This window comes from Hyperoodon ampullatus, assembly GCF_949752795.1.
Source record: "Hyperoodon ampullatus genome assembly, chromosome: 11".
Lineage (NCBI taxonomy): Eukaryota > Metazoa > Chordata > Mammalia > Artiodactyla > Ziphiidae > Hyperoodon > Hyperoodon ampullatus.
This window is the reverse complement of record NC_136924.1, coordinates 6,084,829-6,108,924: the sequence shown is the minus strand read 5'-3', so window position 1 is coordinate 6,108,924 and position 24,096 is coordinate 6,084,829. Positions and strand designations below refer to the sequence as shown.

General features: G+C 39.8%; 1 protein-coding gene across 2 annotated transcripts in view; it reads right to left on the bottom strand.

Moving 5' to 3' along the window:
• Window positions 1-24,096, bottom strand: part of SYT1 (synaptotagmin 1) — a gene marked incomplete at both ends in the record, with an annotated part of 529,961 nt that overhangs the window by 5,798 nt on the left and 500,067 nt on the right. The gene's annotated exons all lie outside the window — the stretch shown is intronic.

Here is a 24,096-nt window from a genome sequence, read left to right as displayed (position 1 = left end):
CTTTCATTTATTCATTTGCTCAAACAATATTAGTGAAGCCCTAGGAGTATAGCTGTGAACAGATCAGACCATCCCTGTTTTCAGGATGGAACTTCAGACTTGTGGGGGAAATAGACAATACGCTTGTAAAGAAAAGAAATACATATGAAATTCTAAGTTGAGAAGAGTGCTCTGGAAGGAAAGAGCAGAGAGATGTATGATAGAGACCCCCAGAGGCATGGCGAGTCTAAGGGAAGAATGGAATTCTTATACTTAGATCACTCACGTGAGGCCTTTCTGCAGAGGTAACATTTAAAGTAAGATGTGAATATTGAAGGGTGACAAGAGGCCACATGTCTGAGTGTGCGTGTGTGAGTGTGTGCGTGCGCGCGTGTGAGTGTGTGTGCGCACGCACGCACGCGCGTGTGTGAGTGTGTGTGTGTGCGTGTGTGTGTGTGTGTGTGAGACAGAGAGAAAGAGAGATAACCAGGATCTGTGCCAGAACATTTCTAGGTAGAGAAGAGCTTCAAGGATTCAGGGAGAAGAGAATAAGCTGGTAGCACACACAGAGGTAATGAGAAAAGGAGCAGACAGATTCCCTTAGCAGTTTCCTCAAAGCCTCGTTAGGTAAAGGTAAAGTAATAAGTAAGTCACTGGAGGGGAAAGACGATTCTCATTACTAACAGATGAATGACCTCCCTTAGGTTATTAAGAACCAGTACCCAGGTTTGATAGTAAAATCTACTGTTTTCTTCAACATTTTTCCATCGGACATGTAATACATGTTTATTATAGAAAAAATATCAGGAAGCAAGGATAAACAAAAAGAGGAAGAAATTTTAAATCATCCATGACTTTACTCCCCTAAAATAACCACTGCCAAGCCTTCCAAAATCACTTTCCTTTCTTTCAGAATGTGTAGAGCTGGGAGAAACTTTACAGATAATCTAGTTTAATGCCCACGTATTGTACTTTTAGAAGATAAAACTGCAGACCAGCAAAGGTGGTTTTTATCTCCCTCTTGCTATCCCCTGGTAGAACATAACTCCTGAAGGACAGAAACTTTGTCTGTCATATTCACTAACTGAATTTACTAAACAGTACCTGGCAGTATACAATTCTTGTTGACTGAATCAGAGGAACTTGTTGAGGGCTGGCCTCATAATCTGGGTCTCCTTATTCTTAGTCCTGTCTTCTTCCCACAGCCCCAAAGCCCACATTACTTGAATATGTGTTGTTTGGGGTTTTTGTTTTTAATGTTACATCCAGTCAGGGGGCTCGTAATGAAGATATTCATCAAAATGAAGAATATCTTTAAAAGCCAGACCAAGTGATGAGAAACCAAGTCTATCAACTACATAGTTGATCAGTTAAAAAAATGCACTGGGCTTCCCTGGTGGCGCAGTGGTTGAGAGTCCGCCTGCCGATGCAGGGGACGCGGGTTCGTGCCCCGGTCTGGGAGGATCCCACATGCCGCGGAGCGGCTGGGCCCGTGAGCCATGGCCGTTGAGCCGGCGCGTCCGGAGCCTGTGCTCCGCAACGGGAGAGGCCACAACAGTGAGAGGCCCACATACCGCAAAAAAAAAAAAAAAAAAAAAAAAAAAAAAAATGCACTGTAAATAATTGCAAATGAAGGGGGGAAAAGGCCCTTTTTACTGATAATCCATCTTGCTGTTCACAGGCAACTCTGATTTTTGGTTCAGAGACCTTGTTTGCTTATGAAGTTCTCTGGGCCCTCCATCCCAGCCCCTTGCACTTTTTTCAAAGATGGTCAAGTCTCCAGTTGCTCCTTGGACTGACAAAATACCCAAATACTAAATACTCACAAATATATGTTTATGGCTCCTGTGTTCATGTGTTGAAACTTCATCAACTTAACTAAGGCACAGGGTTTTGCAAGAGAAGCATGGTGACTATCTGTTTATTCATTTAACACAGTATATGACAAGAAAATTCCTTGTGCATCTGCCATTTGAGCAAGCAAATTAAAAACCCAACAAGATAATTTCAGATTTCAACATGAACTCTGATGTGATGTGATCAATGCCTGGGGGAGAACAAGGTAATTTAGAAAAACTGATCAACAAGGTTCTCACTGAGGAGGCCAGGTTTGAGCTAAACACCGAATTACAGGAAGGAGTGAGTCATTGGTAGATGTGGTGGAAGCTTGAACCCGTCAGAAGGAGCAGCACATGCAGAGCCCTAAGGTGCTTGTCCTTCTGTGCGTCTACGGAACAAGAAGGCAAGGTGGGGAGAGGTAGGCAGTGAGGTCACAGAGGTAACACTGCTCACCTCCCACCTTCAAAAGCAGAATCTGCCACGTCTGACCATGATTCAGAGATATTCTATCATTTCATGATACTTACAAGAGGGGACGGGGGCTGGAGGAGGAGCAGGTATGGGGCTGCTATGGATGGACAGAGTTAGTCTTTGCCTTTGCAGATCCATCCTCATACAGGTACCAAAGCAACTTACTTTACAGGCAAAAGTCCCGTTTTAATCATAACCAAGACCGACAGTCACTTAGAGCTTATTCTTTTCTTTTCCTCCCCATTTTTACTGAGATATAATTGACATGTAACGTTGTGTAAGTTTAAGATGTACAATGTGATGATTTGATATACATATGTATGTGAGGTGGTGACCGCAACAAGGTTAGTTAACACATTTATCACCGCACATAATTATAGTAGTTTTGTGTGTGTGGTGAGAACATTTAAGCTCTACCCTCGTAGCAACTTTCAAGTATACAACACAGCATTGTCACCATGCTGTACGTTAGATCCCCAGAACTTATTCATCTTATAACTAGAAGTTTGTATCCCTTGATCAATGTCTCCTCAGTTCCCTCACTCAGCCCCTGGCAACCACTATTCTACTCTCTTTTTCTATGAGTTTGGCTTTTTAATAGAGTCTACATCCACATATAAGAGAGATAATGCAGTATTTGTCTTTCTCTGTCTGACTTATTTCACTTAGTATAACACCCTCAAGGTCCATCCGTGATGTCAAAAATGGCAGATTTCTTTCTTTTTTGGTGGCTGAATAATAATCTATTTTATATATACCACACTTTCATTATCCATTTATCTGTTGATGAACACTTAGGTTGTTTCCATGTCTTGGCAATTGTGAATAATGCTGCAGTGGGCACAGGGGAATGCAGATATCTTTTTGAGAGAGTGATTTCATTTACTTCTGATGCATACCCAGGAGTGGAACTGCTGGATTATATAGTATCTCTACTTTTAATTTTTTTGAGGAACCTCCATACTGTTTTCCATACTGGCTGCACCAACTTATGTTCCCACCAACAGTGCATGAGTGTTCCCTGTTCTCCACATCTTGCAAGCACTTGTTATCTCTTGTCTTGTTGATAATAGCCATTCTAGTAGGTTTGAGGTGATATCTGATTATGGCTTTGATTTGTATTTCCCTGATTATTAGTGATATTGGAACATCTTTTCAGGTACCTGTTGGCCATTTATGTATCTTCTCTGTAAAAATATCATTCATAACTTCTGCTCATTTTTAATGGATTTTTAAATTTTTATTTTTATTTTTTGCTATTGAGATGTATGAGTTTCTTATATATTTTGGATATTAACCCCTTATCCAATATATGGTTTGCAAATATTTTCTCCCACTCTACAGGTTGTCAGATGTCTTACTCTTTTTCAGCTTTTGTGCCTGGATAAGTCTTGACTGTCTAAGCCTGATAGGTTATGTACCCAAGGTGGTCACATTTGAGCATCTTCTTGGTTCAGCCATCCAAAGTCTTACATTGTATCTCCATTTTCTCCAGTCTTCTCCATTTTCATCTACTCTTTGATTGGCTTGATTTCCTAAGTGTCCTCTGGTTGAAGTCTTGCCCTGAATTCTGATCCCTTTGGAGATGGCCCTAATCCCTTGATTAGTTCATTAGTAACTTCTTTGGGGATCTAGACCTGGCTCCTGTCTCCCTAACTATGGCTGAGTCTTCTAAATGGAAACATACCCACCTAACTATGAGATACCCATCATGCTTTAAGTACACACACGTTTTTTATAGTAAGGATCACCTCTCCTGCAGATTAAGACCCTGTATAATTAAATTTGTTCTGTTTTAGGGGCTGTTCCACAAAGCAAATCCTTGTCAATTCAGAGTTTCTTAGTGGCTTAGAAATCCTGATCATTGCATAATAAGACATAATTTTACGGAAATGATAAATAGGCTGTAATGAGACTCCCTAATGTTGTTGCTTTTCCTGAGTACAACTGCTGGACACCATGCATGGCATTCAAACATCTGTTAGGTTTTTGTAAACATGTAAATAGCATGGGGAAATATGCAAGCTACAAAGTTGGGCTACTGTCCTCAGGGACTCCGTACCTCTATGGCTGCACTGCTTTATTCTGTCCCCAAAACAAGCACTCATGGAACCTTTCATCATCTAAATACTGACAACGCTTCTTCAACACCATTTAGATAATCCCTGTTGCCACTGAAACAGGTGCAAGACTTGGGACAGTTTGCTTCTTTTATTTGTTTAATTTATCTTAAAAAAGGTTAGCGTCTTTTTGCTTTTCAAACTGTGGTAGAAAGGAAGGGCTCTTTTCCGATGTCTGTCTAGTCTCTAATAGTATATGAGTGTAACTTTTCAATTCTGGAAAATGATGGACTGGCATCAGAAAGAAGGTTCTTTATTCCCAATAATAAACTACAGGTACAAAGAGTGCAGATTCATTGCCTCATTTTGGATGATTTTCAGGTCTATCATTTGGTTTTGTTGTCACTGTGGCACTGCTACCTTCACTCACCATTTGTCGGCTCTCTTTTTGTCTGAAGTCAGCCTAACTGAACTTCATCTCCTTTCTGTCATAATAGCTGTTATGACTTGGTGGTATTTTAGGACACTGTAATGAAGTCACCACCCTCAAACTTTTATATGTTGACAAGCCTCTTTAATATACATTTTTTTTGTCCCTAACGTTCACAATTATGGAAGGCAGAAAAACAGCTCTCTCAAAAGATGTCCACATCTTAACCCTCGGAATTTGTGAATATGTTACCTTATATAGCAAAAGGGACTTTGCAAATGTAATTAAGGTTAAGTATCTTGAGATGAGGGGATTACCTAAGAGGGCAAAATCTAATCACATGGGTCCTTAAAAACAGAGAACCTTTCCTGACTGTGGTCAGAAAGAGATGTGACAATAGAAGAAGGGTAAGAAACAAGCTACACTACTGGCTTTTAAGATGGCTACACTGCCACAGAATGCAGTAGGCCTCTAAAAGTTGGAAAAGGATTCTCGCCTGGATCCTCCAGGAAGAACGCGACCCTTCCGACACCTTGATTTTAGCCCAGTGACACCTGTGTAAGACGTCTATAGAATATAAGATAATAAATATGTATTGTTTTAGAAATTAAGTTTTTGATTGTTTATCATGGCAGCAGCAAAAAACTAATACAACAACCAAAGCTGAAGGGATAATTCTATTGTTTATCTAGCAAGGTTTGATGATGAAAGTCAAGTTTAAATAGGTCTAGAAAACAATCTTTTGGAAAAAAATTGATATTTTTTTCCAATATTCTAAAAATTATTACATTGTTCCTCAAAACAAAATCCTTCAAAAAAGTATTTTTTAATTAAAAAAAGTTAACACAGAGCATGCAACCAGAAGATAACAGTTACGTACAGATATTTCAGGATCCATGGTAAAATTAGTAAAAATGGATGAAATCTTAGCTGAGAATAATTTTTACAGTAAGATCCATTACAAGGTTTAATATAATAATGTTCCTTTATGTTTGTAGAGTACTTTAAGATCATATACATATATGTTAGGTATATATATATAAATTATATCATCTCCTTTAATCCTTACAACAATCCCAGTGAGGGAACTGGGGCTTGGAAAGGCTAATTTTTTTCCCAAGAACTCAAACCAAGGTCCTATGACTCTGAACCTACTGCTCTTTGTGATACATTGAAGAAATAATTTCGCATAGTGTTTATAAATATAGACTCTGGAGCCAGATTAACTTCAATCTCAGCTGTACTGCTAGCTGTGTGGTTTGGGCAAGTTATTTAAGCTCTCTGTGCCATAGTTCCTTCACCTTAAAGTGGTGAGAATGATAACACCTTGCTCAGAGAGTTGTGAAGATTAAATTGAGTTTCTACAGGGAAGGTGCTTCAAAATGTGCCCGGAACATACTGTTATTAATGATCAATGTTTATTATTGTGTCATGAAAGGGCTGAGCTCTAAGTCAGCATCTATGTGTCAGACTCTCCCCCAACTCACGTTGCAGAACTGGTGCCCACCATTAGCAAATGGGAAGAAGTCATTCCATTGGCTGCAGGAATAAGCCAAGCTGCCCCAAGTGTCAGGTTTACTTCTGGAAAGAAGCAAACCCATGCTAAGCAACTGGTTCATTAATGAAGCATTTAATCATGTATGGTATGAAAGAGAAGGGAAGGGTTTCTTTCATTTCTACCTGTATAAGTGGTCTTGAGGTGTGAGGTGGGAAACTAACTCAGCATCCTGTATAGTTTCCTCTTGTTCCTGAAGTCAAGACATCAGATTACACAGAGCTGAAAAGTTAATCTGGAGAGTTCTAAGTGGAGTCTTATTACTGAGGCTCTAGGATAGTGTGAGTCAAAACTATGATTTATGGAGATTTCTTTCCAGATATTGAGGCCAGCTAGTGTGGATATACTTGGGCATATTATGGATGCAGGATCTACTTTCTTGATGCTGCTCAAAATGAGGAAACAGAAAAGGAGGCCCTCGGCTTTGAGATTTATTGCCGTTGTTGGGAATATAGTAATGCCTATTGGTTGCTGGAGAGAGGTAGTATCTATACCTCCTCGCTCTTTCTGTTAATTCCTTTCTATCATGAAAAAAATTTATGGTCTGGTTTCTTCCTTCTGCTTCCATCTAGCCTCAGAACTCCTCCTTTCTTTTTTTCCACTCTTTCCAATCCAGAGCGAGGGATAGGAAATCACTGCGTTAAAGCTACAGTGAGATGATTTGCTAAGTCACTTATTACACCTCACCTCCTAGGCAGTGGAGGCTCGGGAGCAGTGACTTTGCCATGTGAAAGGAGTGCAGAGGACCCTAGGTTGGTGGCCAAATGAATGCTTTGGTCTCAGTGGCCATATTCAGGGATGAGGCTGTAGACTGCCTTTGACTGGTTAGGGGATTACTTGCTCAGCTCCAGCTTATGAGCAATTCTGAAGGTGAAAGGGCCATTTTCTGCCCGTTGGGCAGCCTCTTCTGAGTATAATTCGTGGGTTGGACCGACGATGGTCTGGTGCCAATCTTTTTCTTTCATTTGGTCCCTATTCAGGCATTAATTTTGAGTGGAAGACCTCTCACATATATTTTTCACATTAAGTGGTAGGAGTTTCCTTTCTGAAGGATTTCTTCCCACAACCAATTCCTTGTAGTCTGATCTGGCCCTGATGCTCCACTATTTAGCTCTAGCTACCACCTACACATAGTCCTTTAGGCATTGCATCCCATCCCACTCATCTCCATCTGATCTACCCTGGATGCACTGAATCCGCCATCCTCTTTTGGTCAGGGAGTAAGAAGAGTGATGACACATATATGCCCCTGTTTTCTTGCTTTTCCAGACTTCTCTACCATCCACCTTGCTGTACAAAGGCTTGGTTGATTTGACGGCTTTGTCTATGGAAGGGATGGAAATGGGGAGGTTGGGCATGGCAATCAAAAGAGGGTGGAGTCTTATAAGAAGAGACATAAGAGAGATGATCTTTCTCTCTGCCATGTGAAGATACAATGAGGAGAGTTGTAAACGAGGAAGAGAGCCTTCCCTAAGAACCCAACCATGCTGTTACCCTGATCTCTGACTTTCAGCCTCCAGAACTGTGAGAAATAAATGTTTGTTATTTACGCCACCCAGTCTGTGGTATTCTGTTATAGCAGAGCCCTACCTGTCTGTCTATCTATCTATCTCCAGACTAAGATAGCGCTCTTCCCACTAAAGTCTCCCTTGGTCCCCTCTTTTTCTCTCTGACCATTACTGATACTTCTTTATTTTCTCCTCTCCCGTCATCTGCCCCAAGACTCTCAAGTTTAATCACATTTGATATTATTTTAGCACATATTTAATAGGATTTTTCTCTACACTACTTTTCTCAGACACCCTGCAGTACAACCTTATGATTTCAATATTACTGCCACCTCAGTTAAACAGCTTCTGGCCACAGAGTCTGGCACTGGAATGTAATGTTTTCACAAACACTGGTGTCCCTGGCACAGTTTCAGCATGTAGAGATGCATTCCCAAAAAAGGATATAGAGTAACCTTGGAGGAAGACTTTGGAACTAAGTATGAAATTCAGTAAGTTGTTTTCCTTCAGTTATAGGTACACCATGTTGGGTGAGCTTTGCAGAAACGTAAGTGCAGCCCACAAGCTGTACTATAAGGCCATAACTATAACTCCCTCAGCTCTTTTATCCTTAGGACAGAAACCTACTGAGCTCATTACCTCCCCTGTTGGCCTGTTCTTGTGTCATGAGTCCAGCCTGATTTGGGGCCATCTTTGATTCCTCCTTTTCCACCTCCCATGAAGAGTGAGCCACCACATCCTACCAACTTCCCTTCACCTTGTCACTCTTGTTGGTTCTCTCTAACTTGTTGCCACATCTCAAGATCAGAAATCCAATCTCTCTTGCTACCATGCCATCAACGTCAAACTAGTCTTCCTATAATTGCTAAAATGACATTTCATCATACTAGCTCCCTCATTAAAAGCCTTTCATGACTTGCCAACGTAAAAAAATTCCAGGGCTTCCCTGGTGGCGCAGTGGTTGCGAGTCCGCCTGCCGAGGCAGGGGACGCGGGTTCGTGCCCCGGTCTGGGAAGATACCACATGCCGCGGAGCGGCTGGGCCCGTGAGCCATGGCCGCTGAGCCTGCGCGTCCGGAGCCTGTGCTCCGCAACGGGAGAGGCCACAGCAGTGAGAAGCCTGCATACCACCAAAAAAAAAAAAAAAAAAAAAAAAAAATTCCAAACTCTACCATAGCATTCACAGCCCATCCTAACTTCCTCATCTCATTTCCACAAACCCTGTGCTCCACTCCTGGTCAATACTTACTCATCCTCACAGAGAACTGAATGCCCCATCTTTGAACTGCCTGTCCTTTAGCCTGAGATGCTTTCTTTTCCCATTGTAAATGTGGTTTAAAAGTCATCTCTTCCCTGAAGATTTTACTGATGATTTTGTCAGTCAGAACCTTCAGACAAACCTTTCTCTGCCCTGCAGCATTTTCTTTTGTACTATTGCAAAGCATACATCTCTTTCTTTTCTGGTATTGGAGGACTTCTGTGGTTATCTAATAACATAAAAACAATATTCTTGTGGGAAAATGTGTTTTGAATTCAGAACTATTGGCTTCAGAATGAACTCTGGGAAGACTACCTCCTTGTCACAAGGGGGGCCCTTCCATTACTATTCCACACTCTAATACCCAAGAACATTGTCACCCACTTCTTCCCTTAGGCAGTTCTAATGTCCAATTATGCCAACTTCATAGAAATATAATTGCAAAACAGCTGGCTGTAAGCAACGATCCTTTTGTGTGAGATATAAAGGGGCCACTAAAGGCTTTTTGTATTTACGACGAGAACTAGAAAGCAGCAGTTCAAAGCTGAATAATGCAAGATGCCTGCAGTTTTCATCTTGACAATTTTGCATAATTATACTGTCTTTTTCTTAACTACCACAGTGACCGTGGGCCCTTGTAACCATGGCCTTTCCATTTCAACCAAAGACTTGTTATGAAACAGCTTCATTTCAGCTGTTTGGTTCAATCCCTTCTGAGCCAGTACCCAGCTTCTGAGTAACTTTAGGTATCATTCCTTTCACCTTCCTGCCCCCCGCCCCCCACTCCGTGCATAATGCTCAGTAAATTTCAACTTACCGTGTTGGAAGAGGAAAGTAGCACTTTTATCAAGTAAGGTCCCAAATTTCAAGTGACTCATTTCAGTCCACCACATATGGTGGAAAAGTCCAGAAGTAGGGCTGTGTGGCAAAGACTAATTGTCCCCTAAAATCCTTTTCTCCCTCCTTTTTATTTTTAAAAGATGTATAAAATTTATTTATTGTTTTTGGCTGGGCGGTGCAGCTTGAGGGATGTTAGTTCCCCCACCAGGGATTGAACCCGGGCCCTCGGCAGTGAGAGCGTGGAGTCCTAACCGCTGGACTGCCAGGGAATTCCCTCCCCTCCTTTTTCTTTAGCAATGAAACTCCTAAGTTTTACCTGGGCACCATTTCATCCAGCTAGAAATATTTCTCCCAGACTCTCTTACAACTCAGTATGGCCAAATAAGTAACTTTGGCTATTGGAAGTGAATGGAAGTGTTGTGTGTGAACTCCATAGCATATCTTTAAAACAGTGGCTCTCAATGGAGGGGCTATTTCATCCCCCAGACATTTTGCAATGTCTGGGGAGATGTTTGATTGTCATAACTTCAGGGAGTGATATGGGCCTTAAGTGGGTAGAGGCCAGGGATTCTGCTAAACATCCTACAATGTATAGGACAGCTCTTAACAGTAAAGAATCATCACCTCCAAAATATCAATAGAGCTAAAATTGGTAAATCCTACCTTAAAATAAGCTTCACGCCCTCCACTTTTCATTTCTTTTTTCTTGCAGCTGAAACATGGATGATATGGGAGGGCAGTGAACCAGCTTTTACCCTGCAACATGAAGTCAGTACTCCAGGGAACTGGACGACAAGGTAGGAAGATCTTGGGTTCCTAAATGACCTCACAGCCCCAAACTGCCTACCAATCTTGCCCACCCCCCCACCTATGGACATGAGGGAGATAAAGAATTTCAAATAGCAATTCTATCTTTTGGAGCCTCTTTGTTACAGCAGTTCCATCTGCCCCCTATTTAATACAGAGTCAACAATATCAAGGTCCCAGGTTTGCCTGTGTCTCTACTGTTCTCTACAGAGTCCTCTGCAAATTCCACATGGTGGCCTCCCCAAGATACCCTAGGCTTTTCTCTTAAGGATATAGGTGACTGTACCAGCTTCAAGTCTCATATCATCACACTATACCGTCCAAAGGAAAGAGAATCTACATCAGAATTCCCAGGAAAAGTCCCAAGTTCACTCTGACTGGACAAACATAGATGAAATGTCAACCCTATATTAATCCCTGTGTTGAAGACGATGTGATGAGCTAAGGCTGGCTTAGTCCTGGGTCATGTGCCCATCCCCAAACCAATCAGGAGTGCCAGGAATCCTACCTTTGGAATTGGGGGTAGGTGCAACTCTAGCCTAAGTACAAGGCTAAGAATAGAAGAATATGGTAGTTTCTCAAACAGGAATTAGAAGGCCCTTACCAAGAATGCTGGGAATAGAAGCTGGGAGGCAACCAACCAATGTTTATAGAGTTTCTCAACCTAGGGTCTTGAGGATTCCATCTCTGTCTAAACTTGAAAGTGTGCATACACTTATTTTCAGAGAGACATTCCTTTCCACTTGAGATCAAATTCCTAGGAATGAGCCATTAAGCACTTGTAAAAAGTGGTCCATGACATGAAACTTACTTTTTTTCCTAGAAGAATGCAGAAAAGTATATGTTTATATGTCTTAGAGTAGACAGATAAATCTAATTATCATTGAATTAAACTGCCATATCAGTATTACAAAAAAAAAGTGGTCTAGCAGTAGCAGAGACAGCAGAGTTAAAACATGACAGATTTAGGATTTAGAGTTTCCTTGCCAACTGCAGCTTTTTCTTGTACACTGACGGAGTATTTCATCAGTAAGCCAATCATTAAACAGTATACAAATAAATAGTAATAAGGTTCACAGAGCAGACAATTTCCATTTCCATCACTGGCAGTTACAACATATTTACTTGCCAGGGGTCTTTATAAATAATTTACAAGTACTTAGAGAAGACTACATTGAAGAACTTATGTGTCTTTATAGTTTAAAATGCTCCCTGTAATGTTATAGGAAGGATGCAGCATTAAAAATATATTCCGGGAAAATTTTCCTCTGAGCCCACAATTGAAAAATGAATTTACATTATTTAAGTTCAGTGTTTGCTAGAAGAAAACAACATGACATAAGTGACTGCCACAGAGAAAAGCAACCTCATTGTAGTGAGACATTATAAAATAGCAAAGGCTGATTTAGCTCATTAATGGCGGCAGAGTGCTTTGATGAGACAAATACATAAGCGCAAAATGCTATTGTTATGAATTAAGTGGAAAGCATTTTTGGTCGTGGTGGAGGAAGCCACTGAATTCCAACAGTCATTTTTGTTGTTGCCAAAGTGGACTGTACGTGACCGCCAGCCTCTTGACTAAAAGTGTGGGAATGCATGAACAAAACCTATGGAGTAGGACTACAGCCAAGAAAGATTTTCCAGATGTGGTGCGTTTATGGGCAAGTAAAAGAACAGTGTGAGGGCTTGAGCTCCACCCTTGGTAGAGGAAGGGGTTCACTGTGTTTGCAAAACCCAAATCTTTCCTTTTCAGTATTGAAGGTGAAATTCTTCATCTGTAATTCAACCCTCTTCTTCCTGAACTTTGGAAAATCTTTTAGGAAGGGCAAACACATGAGACTAGGAACGGTAGTAATTATGTTTGATTCTTTCTGGATGACTACAAAGAGTTTCATGGAAGGACCATGTATAAACTGTTTGTATGAGCTGATTGGAAAAACAAAAACAGTCAAAGGATTCAGCAAAGCAAACAAAATTGCAAACAGCAAATTTGACTTTTTTCTTTCTTTTTTTGGACATTTGGGCTTAGCCTCTTATTTATGCCGGATGAAAGATCACTAGTAAGATACTTTCTTCCTTTCTTTCTTTCTTTCCCTTTCTTTCTTTCCTCCTTTTTTTTTTAAACAATTATCAGACATTTCTACTTGATAACATTGGTAACTGGATAACATTGCTGGGATTTTTAAGCACATGCAATATGGCAATAAATGGATACTACTCCTTATCCATATAGAGAAGGTTTCCAGGCAATTCAGCCTGAGTTCAAAACAAAAACAATGTGAGAATAGAGGTGCTCTTACACTTAATATGACTGAACAGGGTTAGTGCTCTGTGGTGGGGTTACTTCAGCTTCACCCAGTTCTCACACTGATTCAGCCAGAATGGATTTCACTCTCATTAACTCCCTATTCCTTGCATGTACTTGCTTTAAAATATCTATGCGTCTTCTAGACATTTTGCAGTCCAAATACTAGAAAGTTTATGGACTGAGCCTGTCTAAGGATAATGGAGGGAGAGATTTGGAAATGTTTCCATAGGGAGTGGAGGAATCTCTCTCCATGTCCTCACTTTGAATTCCTTCTAGAACTTGTCAAGTGCCTGGGTCTGTCTCCTAGGGAGTGGGGGAATGGCCCCTACATTTTCTTCGTGGAAATGTCTCACTGCTTCTTTCTCTGCTTGAGAAAGGAGATGAATTCATGATCTCAGGAAGGTTTCTTTTTCCTTGCCGTCCCCCTCCTGCCTTTAAGTGACATCGTTAAGCAGGCCGACCTGGAATAGGATGAACAAAGTGGCTTTCATTTTCTTCTAAAAAGGAGATAATGGTTTTTAAGACTCAGAATATTGCTGATAACTCACACTTTCCACCTTTGGTTTGAGATTTTACAGTATGAATAATGCATTTGCCCTATTTTAAAAAGACACAAAACTTTGAACACCGTGGTTGGCTTGTTATTAAGTTTCTTTATGTAAATGTTGATTTCCTTTATCCTTCTGGAGAGGTATTTTATTTTGGTTCATTGGTGGCCAAATATGGTTCTATTTTATAAAGCTGTGAAACTCTGTTCGAAATCAGCTGGGGCTCTGCATGTCAAGAAGATACGTAGCTTTGCAAGAGAGATCAACTTCTACCTTGGTAACCTGGTTTTCTTACAATATTGAAAGGAGAAAATAAAAATAAACTATGACTTCAATATTATACTGCATATAAGAAAATGACAAGGAGTCATATAATTCTGTGGTGATTTTACTGCTTTTTATGAAGCAAATTTGTGATTAAAGTCAATCACAGCCTATCAGTATTTCAGATCTCAGTAAAAACTCACAATAATGTTATTGTACATACTGATTTCTACGGAATTGACATCACCTAAGATTCTTCATCCCTAAATCTGGGAGAAGTGAGAGTTGGGGTGTTAGGGTTAGTCAAATTCTTTATATAGAATATTTGGTTTCTATGGATCAGTTTAATTCTTTGCAAGATTCCAGAGCCACACACTAAATAGCCACGGAGGTGGCCCAGAGGTATAAATGTTAGGGCTGCTCTTATTTTCCCCACATTTTCCATTTTCTTGAATCATAGATATTCTACAGGCTGACATCTTTCACTCTGATGACTTTGGGTTTAATATAACTTAAGTGGTTATTCCATTTTTCTTGGTATTATTCCTTAGTTCTGTGGTACAGAATTCACTCATTGATTCATCCATTCATTTATTTATTCACCTGCTCAGTCTCTCATTTACTGAGTGCCTATTATGTGCCAGGCATTTATCTTTTAGCCAGTGTCCCATTCAATCCTGTACCCTCATGCTTGACACAGAGCCTGGCACATGGTAGAATCCAGTAAATATTTGCTAAATGATCGCATCAGTCAGTGAGGTATAAATATCTGTTGAGCAAACTCTTAGGGAAGAGAGTGAGGGGATACGGAAAACTATAGAACCCAGTGTGTTCTTCAAAGAGCTCACATTTGGTTGGGAGGAGGAGACAGAAATTCCTGAAAAGTTAAGTTTAAATTAACTCACATCTTTTGTAGTAGGAAAGATAGCATAAGACAGTGTATGTTTTCTTGCTAAATGATTTGTATGGCAGTGACAGTGAGAGGAATTTGGAGCAGATGGACACCCTTCACTCGGTTGGAAACGCTTAGTTTGAATTCAAGGCTCTACACGTAGGGAGTCCAAATGAATGTCACAAAGAGAGAAGTAACCTTTTGTTAGTTCTAAACAAGACCAGCTCTTATGTCCTCTTTTCGTTCCACCTCCATATATAGATGTACAATTTCACAAAACACCATACAGTGGTATTTGGATGGTGTTTTTGCTTGTGTAGAGAAGGAATGAGGTCACTAGATGGACTGCCTTTCTTTGAACTTGTTTTTTTCCCTTGGCCTTTTCCAGCCTTCCTGAGCATAATGGAATTTCATGGTTACCCTAAAGTGATTTTCATAAATAGGCAACCCATACATCTTAAGGCAGTTTAAATGAAATGGAATTTTGTGTGATATGCAGGATTTTATAAATAATAGGATACATATATACCTGCCTGTAACATTTGCAGGGCAAGTCCATATACCATATGTCTAAATTGTTAAATGTTATAAACTAAAACACAAACTGTTAAAATATGTAGTTTCTATTCTCATATCTTAACACATAATAACCAGGAAATCCAGCTTTAAATCAAGAGTTCTCAGACTCCTTGGGGTTCAGCAATGGAAACGGCCCCCGTTTTCTCCTCGCTAAACTCCCACACACACCATAAGAAGTTTCACATACACCTATGGGAACGCCCCAGCCTGCATGTCCCCAAAAACTAATCTTTAGCCATCCCTCAGCCATGGGGTAGGCACTTGCCTTCAGGCGGTCATATTTGGGGGAAAGAAAGTCTTCAAAGACCTCGTGAATATACTTGAGATCATTTTGGCAGGGAACATTGGATCTGAGGTACCCAGAGCCCGGTCTAGAATGCAGAGTTGGGTGCAGCCCCTAGAGGAGCATGTTCTGTTCTGTTGGTCCTGAGGATTCTTCATCCCCTGGACGTGTAGATAGAGGAGGACCACAGTAGGGTCTCTAAACTCTGGGTTCCAGGGCACGGCCCCTTCTTGCCCACATCCAAGGCCTGTACTGCATATTCTTTCCGATTAAAAAAAAATTCTTAGCAGGCACTTTATTTTTCACTCTCTGTATTTTATCTCATTTATTTTTCATGGCCACCCCGCGAGAGAGGTTTCATTACCTCCATTTTAAAGCTGAGGGACCTGAGACTAAGTGATGGGTCTGTGGTCAGACAGTTAATATCAGTGATCATAGGAACCCTGCGACTTTGAACATTCATCCTAATCTAACATTCAGACACTTGATCAGCTTTAGACTCTATACATTGTACAAGGAAGGATGATTAAAACATGATATAACTCCTTACATGGTTTTCAATCCAGTAATTATACTGTAAGTTTAATGTTCACATTTCTTAACTAGACTAACAGACCCTGAATGATCTGGCTCATACCTACCTCTTCAGTTTCATCTCTCAGGATACTCCCCCTGCTGCTCCAGCCCTTTCAGCACCTTGAAAACACTGTGTTTCATCCCTCTTTGGGGACACATGCCTGAAATGCCACCTCTTCATGCCCCTACCCTATATCTCTGTAATTAAGCTCAGCTCTATATCATTTCTTCGTGGAAACTTTTTGACTCTCCATTTTAAAGCAGCTTCTCTTTTTATAATCTTCATTAAGGATGACTATCAATCACTAAAAGGATGGCAAATGGGACTTGGTGAGAACAGCCCATTTACCCAATAACCCTTTCCCCAAGCTTCTCATCAGAAACACTCTAACCGGTGCTGCTCCGGATTGAATAGAACTTGACAGAAATGACCAGCTGGAATAATTGTAGTGAGTTAATCTCATGATTTGCATCAGATCACTAGCAATGTAGGACATGAATTTTCTTAGAGCAGAGGGAATAAAGTCATGAACTCTTTTTGGAGAAAAGCTATTCCATATCATCCTTCAGAAGATTTTGCCTTGTTTGTAAAGCAAGTTTATCTAGCAAAAGGCCATGAAATATGTTTTTTCCCTTGAATAACCACCTGTGGTACGGATGAGGTTAGAACATTCCGTTCTCATTCCTCCCAGTTTAGCATCAGGGTGGGAAGGATGGCGAGTGTTAAACGTTAAGAACTGTCATCCCTAGGAGTGAAGATTAGACACAAAGCAAATATTCTAATGCAAGTTCATGATTTGCCTTGAAAGGCCATCCCAGAGAATGCAGAGTGAATTAATTTAGTGGCATTGTTGGGCAGAGTCAGAGGTCTGATTCTGAATCTTTTTGGAAATATTCTGGATGATTTGGATGCAAGCCTAGATTCAAAAGGGTTAATTCTTACCAAGCAGCTGGATGTGCAGATACTTCAAACAACTCACAACTTGTTACTTCAGCTGAAAGCCATTTTAAAGGGACAGTTAAATATCTTTATTGAATAAATGAATAAGAGGGAAGACATTATGTTCTAAGACCATTTACAGTCTCTGAATTAAATAGAAAATCTCTCTGTGTTTTTAATGCCTCTTTTAGGACATGGCATAAATGAGTCAAAGGCCGTATACCAATAAGCAACGTTAATGCTTTTTCAGTAAAACCGTTCCTAACAACTCAGATGGAGAGAAGTCAACATTTTACAGGATCAGTTTGAATAATACAGTGTTAGATTTTAGGAGTTAAAATTTAGCTAAGGAATTATTAATTAAACTATCAGTGTATTTCCCTCTCAAAAATATTGAAAGAGAAAGAGTTATATTTAGTCAAATGGAAGAACATTTTCTTACACTGGCATTTTCAACATGGCAGTCAGAACAGTCCAAAGAATTTAATTAGGGAACTAATATGAATTTGATATTTGCCCTCAGTTCAGAGTGATGCGATTTCAGGCTTAAGGACAGGTCTACAGTACAAAAACTGAAAATAGGGCCTGAATGAGTTAATTGACCTTGACTCAAGATCCTCTCTGAAAACAGACTTACTGCATATTGCTTAACAAAAGGAGATGCCTACATAATCTTGCTGAACATGAGCAGATGAAAACTGAGTTGGAATGTAAAAAGGTTTTGGAAGTTCTTGGAGGGCAAATTATACGATGAGTCAGGTTTATTGAACATTCATTATGTGTCCAATGCTTTGCAAGATGATCTGAGGAGATGGTGGGAAATATGGACATGTTATTACCTTGGAGGGAGCTACAATGAGTGAATTTTTACCTGAAAACCTAAGAACAAATACCAAATTTGGAAATTTAGGTCTATTGGTCCTATTTTGGGTAATGCTTGGTTTACGTTGTTTTTTCCTGTGTCTTTGATCGTAATAAAGGTTTAATATTTATCACTGGAATTTTTTAAGGTCCACATTAAAGTAGTACCAAAAATTTCTGCAAAAAAAAAAAAAAAGGCAGGTGAAGCATTAATGGATAGTACAATGATAATGATTAATGAAAAACATTTAAACTTAAAAAAAGTCCTATCTGCCTATAATCACAAACACTAGTTTCACAGAAAAATGGGAGACCAAATAGAGTTAGAATGTAGACTTTGTGGCATAATTCTGAGGAAATCAAAATAGCAGCTCTAAGTTTATTTGGGAACTATTAACAGTCAATCAATTGGTTTGTAAAAATCAATCCTCACCAATCACCTGTCAACCACACTCCAGCACCCCTAGAAAATCCTCAAAAAACAGAGCCTGAGCAAGAAAAAGAAACTGGCCAAATGGAAACTATGTTAACACTGATGAGAAATCAATACAACCATGGCCATGCATTTCAAATTGTAGGAAGAGAAAAGATGTCTATATGCTTATTCCTGCTGCTGTTTTTACTGCCTTCTTTGCTCTTAAAGTGCTTAAGGACAACTGCCATTCCACAAAAATGTAAATCCTAATTATGGACAAATCTACACCAAACATACACACACACGCGCACACACACATAATACATCCCATCTACGGCATTCGTTTGTAAAGGCACTTCCAGGGAATGAGCATCATTCCTTTGTAAGGCTCTCTCTGTGGTTATTTGTTTTCTGGAAATGCAGAAATTCCTCTAAATAGGTCATCATAATACTGATAATCATCTCCAAGGTAACCAGCTTTCAAGGCAACTGGCTGAGAATTACATTTCTGGGTGGGGGAAATTACATTAGAGACACGGTAGTGACACAAGAAGATGCAATCTAGTGCCATTCAAATTCCCTTTATCAAATATTCTCTTCATAATCTGAATTAAGTATGATTTATTTGGGAGAAATTTGTAGGTAATGCTCAGTCTCTTACTGTACACAATAAAAGGCACAAGTGTTTGGTTATTTCTTTGACTGTGTAGGTTCAGCAAATAGGTCTAGGTGCTTGGGGTTTCTCATGCTAACCCAGAGCCCATATCTTAGCAGAAGTCTAGAGATAGGTATTTATTCTCACTTCCTGTCTCTGCCTGCTACTAACTGTGTAGGCGTTTGACATACTCAGAAGAGAGACTGGATTCTTATGGGATTGTGCAAGAAAAATCTTGAGCATAAGGTATCATGAAATTGAAGAGCTCTTCTGACAAATGTGTTTCCTAGATATGAAAGAATCCATTTTTTAGTGTCCAGTGATATGAATAACAAACTTCTTAGAAGTGCTCTCAAGTTTAAGTCCTTGAAATGTATTTTAGCCAAGAGGAGCTGGCACACAACCCAACCAAACCACTTCAGCTTGATTTCTTTTTTAAAACCTGAGTCTTAAAGTATTCAATACTTGAATAATTACGAGGAAAGAGCTATTCATGGTAATTTATATTTGCAGACCACAGATAGGATATTTAGTTAAGAGTTAAAAGAACAAGTTGAGGCCTCCAGCTGAAGGTGATAGAGTGAAAACAGGTCATAGAATCTTCCATTTTTCTCTCACAACTAAAAAAGTGAACGCCAACCCCAAGAAACACTAGCTCTCTCCTTCCAAACAATAAACCAGCTACCAAATTAAGGCAAGGAGTGCCACTTACTAGTATGGACACCGAAACAAAACAAAACATGGGCATGTACACACACATGCAAAATGCAGGCCAGGAAAAGAGAAGATTCTGGAGTGACACAGTGTAGCTCCTAACCTTGACCTTCCTCCCTGCCCCTCTTGAAGCTTCACTGGCGAATTTGGTGAATCTTAAGGCTTCATTATTGCCCTCAAATCTACAGAAAATTGAACTGAATGACTATCCTTATTTTTTTTCTCTCTTTTGACTGAGGGGTGATAGAATGGCCATTGGGCAGAAGTGGGCAGCTTCTTTTGGATACCACGTTGTATCAGTCAAGATACCACAATGAATATAAACTCACAAGAAAGGGGATTTTTGTCTCATTTGTTTCCAGTGCCTAGATTAGAATAGTGCCTAGTAGAGAATAGGTACTCAATAAAAATGTGTCGAATGATTGTGGAAAAAAAAATCCCAGAGTGTCCCCCTTCAGGGTGGATATGAGTCCTGATTGTAGGGAGGGGTTAAAACTTAGTTCAAAACGCCTATCAAATCCCAGAGAGAGCAGAATCCAGGAGTTCTAATTCACACAGATGTCACATAGTCTTCCCCTCCAGTCCCCACAGGAAAGTGGGTGGTATTCAATACCAAGTTCTCAAACCATAGCTCAGTGTGGAAACCAGTCAGGGTCAATGGAAATGGAGTCAAGGAGAAGTCACGTACACTTGGTCAGAACAAAGAGAAGGTCTGGATAGAACAAGGTTGGGGGGAACAAAACAGAGACAAATATCCAAACATGCTAAGGCAACGCTCCCAAATAAAAACAAACCAAACCAGCCAACCCTTAAAAGAAAGGAACATGGCACGCAGAGGAATGATAAAACCCTCACTCTTAAAGAAAACATAATCCAAAGCACAAAACAAAATTCCTCAGAAGGGCTTTGTACTATAAATCAAGTTAATGAGAACATGCACTCAGAAAAATATGAGCTCAATGATGAGATGAGAGAACAACAGGAAGGTTACAGAATTAAAGAAGGTTGAGGACAAAAACAATATCATAGAACCATAAGGAAAGGTGACAGCAAGGAATGAAATAAACATGGCTGCAAATAAAATTACTGACCTAGAAGAAAGGCTTGTGAATACCAGAGGAGCAAAGGAATTAGAAGGTAATAGATTGGAGTTCCAAAGCACTTAACATAATTGAGGATCCCTGAAGAAGAGCATCCAATAAATAGAACAGGAAAAGTATTTGCAAATATCATACAAGGAAGTATCTCCAAAGACAAAGAAGCCTACAGGTTGAAAGAGTATACCATGTTCTAGGACATATTGATAATGGAATGTTCAACACTACAAACATATCCCTGACTGAATAATTGAAGTTTGAGAATACAGACATTCCTTAGTCATTGAAGCAGAAAAAAAGTCACAGACAAGGAAGCAAAAATTAGGCTGCCCTCAAATGTCTCCACAATAACATTCAACACAGAAGAAATGTGTATGCCAACCAACACGTCAAGACAGATATTCTATCATGAAAGAATTTCAGTCAAGGATAACATATAATTGGGTCTTGTGAATTTCTGGTTTCAGTGATTCGGGGTGATGGTGTAGCCAACCTTAGAATATCTATCCTTGCATTTTCCGAAGTGTGTCTTCTGAACTCTAATCCTGTCAGCTGTTTCATGGAAAAGGGAACTGTGGTCAAACCACTTAGAAACACAGAATCGCTGTAAGTCGTGCCTTATAGATTTATAATACATATCAGCAAATAACTGACTCTGAGAAACTTTTGCATTAGAGAAACTTGATTTCCCTGTAGAAAACATTCTTCAACCCAACATTTTTACTGACATAAACTGTACTCCCCAGATACCTATTAACATTTTGCTAAAAGAGTATTTGATAGATTCCATTTGGAGAAAGTTTGATCTATGATAATGGAGGGGGAGAAGATTTAATAACTCAAAACAGTGGTCAATCCAAAAGCAAATCATATTTATTTGCCTACTTTCCCCCTTAAGGGCAGTAATACAATTTTATCATTCATTCATTTTAAAGTACTGAAATTTAAAAATCCAGTTCTAGGAAGGAAAAAGTACTCCCAGCAGAGGGGTGACAGTAGGACCACTTTGAAAGTACTAACAATAAACTCTCCTCTAAAGCAGCCATTTTCAATCTTTAAGCACAGCTCAATTTCACATCTGCTTCGTTGAAAGGATTGCATCTTTGAAGGCTGCATTCCCACTATGGAGCTCTGGACATGGAGAGACTTCAGCTCAGTATAAATGAGAGAAATTCAAGGAGGTGTATTGAAACTGAACATTCTTTTTCTTCCTTAGGGAACCAGCAACAATGTAACTAAGAAAGCAAAGGAGTAAGTAGCTTCTATTCCAGAAGAAAAACAAAGCCACCACTGCTTTGCAATACTTTTCCCTACTTCTCAGCAATTTTCCAATTTACATAAACGGTTTCTGACAGTGTGCAATGCCTTCTAATTAGGTTACATACCACTGTTTCAGAACTGTGGAAGACTTTGCTGTCCACTCACATCCTCTCTTAATGCTACTTTGAACTGGAACGAGTATTTTAATTCAAGACTGACTTGTCTCTATTTCCCTCCCATCCTGTCAGGAGACAGATATGTGCCAGGAATGTGGAGTGAAAAGTGGGAGGGAGCTTTCAGCTTTCAGATGGTGTTATATTTGTCCGTGTAAGATATCTCCAGGGAGCTGATGGAGGTATGAAAGCGGGTTGAGGAGTAACTAACTTAGAGAAGGTCGAAGGATTTCAAGGCGTGAAGGAAGGGACCCATTAACTGTAATGTGGCAGAAACAGCAAGAATCACCAGGATATGCTGCCCCCTGCAGGATTTTTTGGTAAAAACACCAGTTAAAACTGACTACTTAAACGTTAAACAATATGTGTTGACAGGATGTGAGCAATAGAAATGCTCATATTCTTCTGGTAGGGTGTTATTTGGTAATGTCTAGAAAAGCTGAAGATGTACATTCCCTACATCCCAGAAATCTCACTCTTACATAAACATCCTAGAGATACTCCCCCATGTTTGGATAAGGAGACATGTATAGGAGTGTCCCTTGTTGTGCTATTTGTGACAGCAAGAAGTTGGAAACAACCCAAATATTCATCAACAGAAAAATGTAAACCTCAGTTGGGGTATATTCCTACCATGAAATGCTATACAGTAATTTAAAAGTAACAAGTTCACATTAACCAACATGGATTCATCTCAAGAATGTAATTTGGAGAGACACATTCCTGCATAAGGATACATAATATGATACCACTTGTATATATAAAGTTTGAAAACACATAAAATACACAGAGTACAATATCATTTATATAACTGAAAACATGCAAAAACAAACTATATGTGTGATAAAAATATACTTAGGAATAATGAACATAAAACCTGAAACTAGGCTGAGAATCACAAACAGCAAATTTAAGATAACAGTTACCTCTGAGGAGAGAATGGGAGAAAAAGGATAGGAAAGGGTACCCAAGGTATTGTGATTAGATGTGCTAGGTTTTGTTTCTTTTGTGTAATGGGTACATGAGTATTCATTATATTATACTTAATATCGTAAGGCCTGTAATATTTCATTAAAAAAATTGAGTGTCATGCAGAGTGAAGTAAGTCAGAAGGAGAAAAACAAATACCGTATGCAAACTCATACATATGGAATCTAAAAAAAAAAAAAAGGTTCTGAAGAACCTAGGGGCAGGACAGGAATAAAAACACAGACGTAGAGAATGGACTTGAGGACACAGGGAGGGGGAAGGGTAAGCTGGGACGAAGTGAGAGAGTGGCATGGACTTATATACACTACCAAATGTAAAACAGATAGCTAGTGGGAAGCAGCTGCATGGCATAGGGAGATCAGATCAGTGCTTTGTGACCACCTAGAGGGGTGGGATAGGGAGGGTGGGAGGGAGATACAAGAGGGAGGAGATATGGGGATATATGTGTACGTACAGCTGATTCACTTTGTTATAAAGCAGAAACTAATGCACCATTGTAAAGCAATTACACTCCAATAAAGATGTTAAAAAAAAATAAAAATTGAGGAGCTCTGATCCTGATTCAACTAAAATGTCTGAAGCCCCTGCCATGAGGGCCCTTTCACATTTGGTAGCATGATCGCCAACACTGGAGGAAGCTGTGCTTGTGAATATAGCCAAATTCCACCATCTTGAAACTTCCACATGGTGCCTTCAGATGCAACCAGTGTGACCCCCACCTGACTTGCCTGTCAATCAAGTTCCCATCTGACCTCCTACCAGATGCCATGAGCTCACCTCCATGACTGATGGGTT